An 8,097-nucleotide genomic window follows, 5' to 3' on the forward strand; every position below is an offset into this window, starting at 1 on the left:
TTGGATCACGTAGTAGTGTTGTACCACACTGAACCAGTCCATTAAACCTGGTTTGGATCAACATTTTAGAGGATAACGCATGTTAGGTCTAGGTTAGGTCTGGGATTTTCACTCATCAGACTCATACTTTCGCATTCTTCACATACTTGTTGAACGGATCCTGGGTGTTCTCTGGTTTGGATCACGAAGTAATGTGGGACCACACTGAAACAATCAATTAAACCTGGTCTTGATAAATATTTTAGAGGATAACGCATGTTAGGTCTGGGATAGGTCTGGGATTTGCCCTCATCAGGCTCATACTTTCGCGTTTTTCACATACTTGTTGAACAGATCCCGGGTTTTTTCTGGATTGGGTCACGTAGTAGTGTGGTACCACACTGAAACAGTCGATTAAACCTGGTTTCGATCAATATTTATGAGGATAACGCATATTAGGTCTAGGTTAGTCCTGGGATTTTCACTCATCAGACTCATACTTTCGCATTCTTCACATACTTGTTGAACGGATCCTGGGTTTTTACTGGTTTGGATCACGTAGTAGTGTGGTACCACACTGAAACATTCAATTAAACCTGGTCTTGATAAATATTTTAGAGGATAACGCATGTTAGGTCTGGGTTAGGTCTAGGATTTGCCCTCATCAGGCTCATACTTTCGCATATTTCTCATACTTCATGGCTGGATCCTGGGCTATTTCTGGATTGGATCACGTAGTAATGTGGTACCACACTGAAACAGTCAATTAAACCTGGTTTTGATGAATATTTTAGAGAATAATTCATGTTAGGTCTAGGTTAGGTCAGGGATTTGCTCTCATCAGGCTCATTCTTTCGCATATTTCTCCTACTAGATGGCTAGATCCTGGGCTTTTTCTGGATTGCATCACGTAGTAATGAAGTACAACACTGAAACACTCAATTAAACCTGGTTTCCATCAATATTATTGAGGATAACGCATGTTAGGTCTAGGTTAGGCCTGGGATTTTCACTCATCAGACTCATACTTTCACATTCTTCACATACTTGTTGAACGGATCTTGGGTTTTTTCTGGTGTGGATCACGTAGTAATGTGGTACCACACTGAAACAGTCCATTAAACCTGCTTGCGATCAATATTTTAGAGGATAACGCATGTTAGGTCTGGGTTAGGTCTAGGATTTGCCCTCATCAGGCTCACACTTTCGCATATTTCTCATACTTCATGGCTAGATCCTGGGCTGTTTCTGGATTGTATCACGTAGTAATGTGGTACCACGCTGAAACAGTCAATTAAACCTGGTTTCGATCAATATTTTAGAGGATAACGCAAGTTAGGTCTGGGATAGGTCTAAGATTTGCCCTCATCAGGCTCTTACTTTCGCATATTTCTCATACTTCATGGCTAGATCCTGGGCTAGTTCTGGAGTGGATCACGTAGTAAAGTGGTACCACACTGAAACATTCAATGAAACCTGGTCTGGATATATATTTTAGAGGATAACGCATCATAGGTCTGGGTTAGGTCTAAGATTTGCCCTCATCAGGCTCACAGTTTCGCGTTTTTCACATACTAGTTGAACAGATCCTGGGTTTTTTCTGGTTTGGATCACGAAGTAGTGTGGTACCACACTGAAACAGTCCATTAAACCTGGTTTCGCTCAATATTTTAGAGGATAACGCATGTTAGGTCTAGGTTAGGTCTGAGATTTGCTCTCATCAGGCTCATTCTTTCGCATATTTCTCATACTTGATGGCTAGATCCTGGGCTTTTTCTGGATTGCATCACGTAGTAATGTAGTACCACACTGAAACAGTCAATGAAACCTGGTTTCCATCAATATTTTAGAGGACAACGCAAGTTAGGTCTAGGTAAGGCCTGAGATTTTCTCTGATCAGACTCATACTTTCGCATCCTTCACATACTTGTTGAACGGATCCTGGGTTTTTACTGGTTTGGATCACGTAGTAGTGTGGTACCACACTGAAACATTCAATTAAACCTGGTCTTGATAAATATTTTAGAGGATAACGCATGTTAGGTCTGGGTTAGGTCTAGGATTTGCCCTCATCAGGCTCATACTTTCGCATATTTCTCATACTTCATGGCTGGATCCTGGGCTATTTCTGGATTGGATCACGTAGTAATGTGGTACCACACTGAAACAGTCAATTAAACCTGGTTTTGATGAATATTTTAGAGAATAATTCATGTTAGGTCTAGGTTAGGTCAGGGATTTGCTCTCATCAGGCTCATTCTTTCGCATATTTCTCCTACTAGATGGCTAGATCCTGGGCTTTTTCTGGATTGCATCACGTAGTAATGAAGTACAACACTGAAACACTCAATTAAACCTGGTTTCCATCAATATTATTGAGGATAACGCATGTTAGGTCTAGGTTAGGCCTGGGATTTTCACTCATCAGACTCATACTTTCACATTCTTCACATACTTGTTGAACGGATCTTGGGTTTTTTCTGGTGTGGATCACGTAGTAATGTGGTACCACACTGAAACAGTCCATTAAACCTGCTTGCGATCAATATTTTAGAGGATAACGCATGTTAGGTCTGGGTTAGGTCTAGGATTTGCCCTCATCAGGCTCACACTTTCGCATATTTCTCATACTTCATGGCTAGATCCTGGGCTGTTTCTGGATTGTATCACGTAGTAATGTGGTACCACGCTGAAACAGTCAATTAAACCTGGTTTCGATCAATATTTTAGAGGATAACGCAAGTTAGGTCTGGGATAGGTCTAAGATTTGCCCTCATCAGGCTCTTACTTTCGCATATTTCTCATACTTCATGGCTAGATCCTGGGCTAGTTCTGGAGTGGATCACGTAGTAAAGTGGTACCACACTGAAACATTCAATGAAACCTGGTCTGGATATATATTTTAGAGGATAACGCATCATAGGTCTGGGTTAGGTCTAAGATTTGCCCTCATCAGGCTCACAGTTTCGCGTTTTTCACATACTAGTTGAACAGATCCTGGGTTTTTTCTGGTTTGGATCACGAAGTAGTGTGGTACCACACTGAAACAGTCCATTAAACCTGGTTTCGCTCAATATTTTAGAGGATAACGCATGTTAGGTCTAGGTTAGGTCTGAGATTTGCTCTCATCAGGCTCATTCTTTCGCATATTTCTCATACTTGATGGCTAGATCCTGGGCTTTTTCTGGATTGCATCACGTAGTAATGTAGTACCACACTGAAACAGTCAATGAAACCTGGTTTCCATCAATATTTTAGAGGACAACGCAAGTTAGGTCTAGGTAAGGCCTGAGATTTTCTCTGATCAGACTCATACTTTCGCATCCTTCACATACTTGTTGAACGGATCCTGGTTTTTTTCTGGTTTGCATCACGTAGTAATGTGGTACCACACTGAAACATTCCATTAAACCTGGTTTGGATCAATATTTTAGAGGATAACGCAAGTTAGGTCTGGGATCGGTCTGGGATTTCCCCTCATCAGGCGCATACTTTCGCGTTTTTCACATACTTGTTTAACAGATCATGGGTTTTGTCTGGTTTGGGTCACGTAGTAGTGTGATACCACACTGAAACAGTCGATTAAACCTGGTTTCGATCAATATTTTACAGGATAACGCAAGTTAGGTCTAGGATAGCCCTGGGATATTCACTCATCAGACTCAAACTTTCGCATTCTTCACATACTTGTTGAACTGATCCTGGGTTTTTTCTGGTTTGGTTCACGTAGTAATGTGGTACCACACTGAAACATTCAATTAAACCTGATCTTGATAAATATTTGAGAGGATAACGCATGTTAGGTCTAGGTTAGGTCGGGGATTTTCACTCATCAGACTCATACTTTCGCATTCTTCACATACTTGTTGAACGGATCCTGGGCTTTTTCTGGTATGGATCACGTAGTAATGTGGTACCACAGTGAAACAGTCGAATAAACCTGGTTTCGATCAGTATTTTAGAGGATAACGCAAGATAAGTCTGGGATAGGTCTGGGTTTTGACCTCATCAGACTCATACTTTCGCGTTTTTCACATACTTGTTGAACAGATCCTGGGTTTTTTCTGGTTTGGATCACGTAGTAGTGTGGTACCACACTGAAACAGTCCATTAAACCTGCTTGCGATCAATATTTTAGAGGATAACGCATGTTAGGTCTGGGTTAGGTCTAGGATTTGCCGTCATCAGGCTCATTCTTTCGCATATTTCTCAAACTTGGAGGCTAGATTCTGGGCCTTTTCTGGATTGTATCACGTAGTAATGAAGTACAACACTGAAACAGTCAATTAAACCTGGTTTCCATCAATATCCTAGAGGACAACGCAAGTTAGGTCTGGGATAGGTCTTGGACTTGCCCTCACCAGGCTCATACTTTCGCGTTTTTCACATACTTCTTGAACAGATCCAGGGTTTTTTCTGGTTTGGATCACGTAGTAGTGTGGTACCACACTGAAACAGTCCATGAAACTTGGTTTGGATCAATATTTTAGAGGATAACGCATGTTAGGTCTAGGTTAGGTCTGGGATTTTCACTCATCAGACTCATACTTTCGCCTTCTTCACATACTTGTTGAACGGATCCTGGGTTTTTTCTGGTTTGGATCACGTAGTAATGTGGGACCACACTGAAACAAACAATTTAACCTGGTCTTGATAAATATTTTTGAGGATAACGCATGTTAGGTCTAGCTTAGGCCGGGGTTTTTCACTCATCAGACTCATACTTTCGCATTCTTCACATACTTGTTGAACGGATCCTGGGTTTTTACTGGTTTGGATCACGTAGTAATGTGGTACCACGGTGAAACAGTCAATTAAAACTGGTTTCGATCAATATCTTAGAGGATAACGCATGTTAGGTCTGGGTTAGGTCTAGGATTTGCCCTCATCAGGCTCATACTTTCGCATATTTCTCATACTTCATGGCTGGATCCTGGGCTATTTCTGGATTGGATCACGTAGTAATGTGGTACCACACTGCAACTGTCAATTAAACCTGGTTTTGATCAATATTTTAGAGAACAATTCATGTTAGGTCCAGGTTAGGTCTGGGGTTTGCTCTCATCAGGCTCATTCTTTCGCATATTTCTCATACTTGATGGCTAGATCCTGGGCTTTTTCTGGATTGCATCACGTAGTAATGAAGTACAACACTGAAACAGTCAATTAAACCTGGTTTCCATCAATATCTTAGAGGACAACGCAAGTTAGGTCTGGGATTGGTCTGGGACTTTCCCTCATCAGGCTCATACTTTCGCGTTTTTCACATACTTGTTGAACAGATCCTGGGTTTTTTCTGGTTTGTATCACGTAGTAGTGTGGTACCACACTGAAACAGTCCATTAAACCTGGTTTGGATCAATATTTTAGAGGATAACGCATGTTAGGTCTAGGTTAGGTCTGGGATTTTCACTCATCAGACTCATACTTTCGCATTCCTCACATACTTGTTGAACTGATCCCGGGTTTTTTCTGGTTTGGATCACGTAGTAATGTGGTACCACACTGAAACAGTCGATTAAACCTGGTTTCGATCAATATTTTAGAGGATAACGCATGTTAGGTCTAGGATAGGCCTGGGATTTTCATTTATCAGACTCATACTTTCGCATTCTTCACATACTTGTTGAACGGATTCTGGGTTTTTTCTGGTTTGGATCACGTAGTAATGTGGGACCACACTGAAACAGTCAATTAAACCTGGTTTCGATCAATATTTTAGAGAATAATTCATGTTAGGTCTAGGTTAGGTCTGGGATTTGCTCTCAGCAGGCTCATTCTTCCGCATATTTCTCATACATGTTGAACAGATCCTGGGTTTTTTCTGGTTTGGATCACGTAGTAATGTGGGACCACACTGAAACAATCAATTGAACCTGGTCTTGATAAATATTTTAGAGGATAACGCATGTTAGGTCTGGGTTAGGTCTAGGATTTGCCCTCATCAGGCCCATACTTTCGCATATTTCTCATACTTCATGGCTAGATCCTGGGCTGTATCTGGATTGTATCACGTAGTAATGTGGTACCACGCTGAAACAGTCAATTAAACCTGGTTTCGATCACTATTTTAGAGGATAACGCATCTTAGGTCTGGGTTAGGTCTAAGATTTGCCCTCATCAGGCTCACAGTTTCGCGTTTTTCACATACTTGTTGAACAGATCCTGGGTTTTTTCTGGTTTGGATCACGAAGTAGTGTGGTACCACACTGAAACAGTCCATTAAACCTGGTTTCGCTCAATATTTTAGAGGATAACGCATGTTAGGTCTAGGTTAGGTCTGGGATTTGCTTTCATCAGGCTCATTCTTTCGCATATTTCTCATACTTGATGGCTAGATCCTGGGTTTTTTCTGGTTTGGATCACGTAGTAATGTGGTACCACACTGAAACGGTAAATTAAACCTGGTTTCGATCAATATTTTAGAGGATAACGCAAGTTGGGTCTGGGATAGGTCTGGGATTTGCCCGCATCAGGCTCATACTTTCGCATTCTTCACATACTTGTTGAACTGATCCTGGGTTTTTTCTGGTTTGGATCACGTCGTAATGTGGTACCACACTGAAACAGTCGATTAAACCTGGTTTCGATCAATATCTTAGAGGATATCGCAAGTTAGGTCTGGGATAGGTCTGGGATTTTCGCTCATCAGACTCATACTTTCGCATTCTTCACATACTTGTTGAACGGATCCTGGGTTTTTTCTGGTTTGGATCACGGAGTAATGTGGGACCACACTGAAACAATCAATTAAACCTGGTCTTGATAAATATTTTAGAGGATAACGCATGTTAGGTCTGGGTTAGGTCTAGGATTTGCCCTCGTCAGGCTCATACTTTCGCATATTTCTCATACTTCAAGGCTAGATCCTGGGCTGTTTCTGGATTGTATCACATAGTAATGTGGTACCACACTGAAACAGTCGATTAAACCAGGTTTCGATCAATACTTTTGAGGATAACGCATGTTATGTCTGGGTTAGGTCTAGGATTTGCACTCGTCAGGCTGATACTCTCGCATATTTCTCATACTTCATGGCTAGATCCTGGGCTATTTCTGGATTGGATCACGTAGTAATGTGGTACCACACTGAAACATTCAATTAAACCTGGTCTTGATAAATATTTTAGAGGATAACGCATGTTAGGTCTGGGTTAGGTCTAGGATTTGCCCTCATCAGGCTCATTCTTTCGCATATTACTCATACTTGATGGCTAGATCCAGGGCTTTTTCTGGTTTGGATCACGTAGTAATGTGGGACCACACTGAAACAATCAAGTAAACCTGGTCTTGATAAATATTTTAGAGGATAACGCATGTTAGGTCTGGGTTAGGTCTAGGATTTGCCCTCATCAGGCTCATACTATCGCTTATTTCTCATACTTCAGGGCTAGATCCTGGGCTGTTTCTGGATTGTATCACATAGTAATGTGGTACCACACTGAAACAGTCGATTAAACCAGGTTTCGATCAATACTTTTGAGGATAACGCATGTTATGTCTGGGTTAGGTCTAGGATTTGCTCTCGTCAGGCTGATACTTTCGCATATTTCTCATACTTCATGGCTAGATCCTGGGCTATTTCTGGATTGGATCACGTAGTAATGTGGTACCACACTGAAACATTCAATTAAACCTGGTCTTGATAAATATTTTAGAGGATAACGCATGTTAGGTTTGGGTTAGGTCTAGGATTTGCCCTCACCAGGCTCATTCTTTCGCATATTTCTCATACTTGATGGCTAGATCCTGGGCTTTTTCTGGTTTGGATCACGTAGTAATGTGGTACCACACTGAAGCAGTCGATTAAACCTGGTTTCGATCAATATTTTAGAGGATAACGCAAGTTAAGTTTGGGATTGGTCTGGGATTTGACCTCATCAGACTCATACTTTCGCACACTTCACATACTCGTTGAACAGATCCTGGGTTATTTTCTGGTTGGGATCACATAGTAATGTGGTACCACACTGAGACAGTCGATTAAACCAGGTTTCGATCAATATTTTTGAGGATAACGCATGTTAGGTCTAGGTTAGGCCTGGGATTTTCACTCATCAGACTCATACTTTTGCATTCTTCACATACTTGTTGAACGGATCCTGGGTTTTTTCTGGT

This window comes from Colletes latitarsis, unplaced genomic scaffold (assembly GCF_051014445.1).
Source record: "Colletes latitarsis isolate SP2378_abdomen unplaced genomic scaffold, iyColLati1 scaffold0002, whole genome shotgun sequence".
NCBI lineage: Eukaryota > Metazoa > Arthropoda > Insecta > Hymenoptera > Colletidae > Colletes > Colletes latitarsis.